Source organism: Myotis yumanensis, unplaced genomic scaffold (assembly GCF_028538775.1).
Source record: "Myotis yumanensis isolate MYYU_CA2020_CCGP unplaced genomic scaffold, mMyoYum1.0.hap1 SCAF_3, whole genome shotgun sequence".
In the NCBI taxonomy this organism is placed as follows: Eukaryota; Metazoa; Chordata; class Mammalia; order Chiroptera; family Vespertilionidae; genus Myotis; species Myotis yumanensis.
The window spans coordinates 189,141,954-189,142,350 of NW_027223754.1; positions in this window are offsets into that span (position 1 = coordinate 189,141,954).

The window sequence follows — 397 nt, forward strand, 5'->3', positions numbered from 1 at the left end:
GCGTGGTGCACTTGAATGTCCTGGAAGTCACAGAAGGAAACGAAGGCAATCCTAGGGGCTGTGACATGTAGATGTCCCTCACGCTGCCTCTTACATGCTCTGCCTCCACACCGTGGACACCCAATGAAAGTGTAATTAAGTATGATCCTAGAAGCCAGTAGGAGATGAGTGTGAATGAGAAGGCTCCAACCACATGCAGGGACAGGCCCACTTCCAGAAATGGCCCACTGAGGCTACTGAGGCAGGACCATGCCTCCCCAGTGGAGAACATACAGGAGACTTCCCCAGTGAACAGGCTGCAGGCTGTGCTCCTCTCTCGATCCCCACCTTCTCACCCATCCACAGGGGAAAACAAACCATCCTTGATAGTTAAGAATGAGAATGGCACACAAGTATG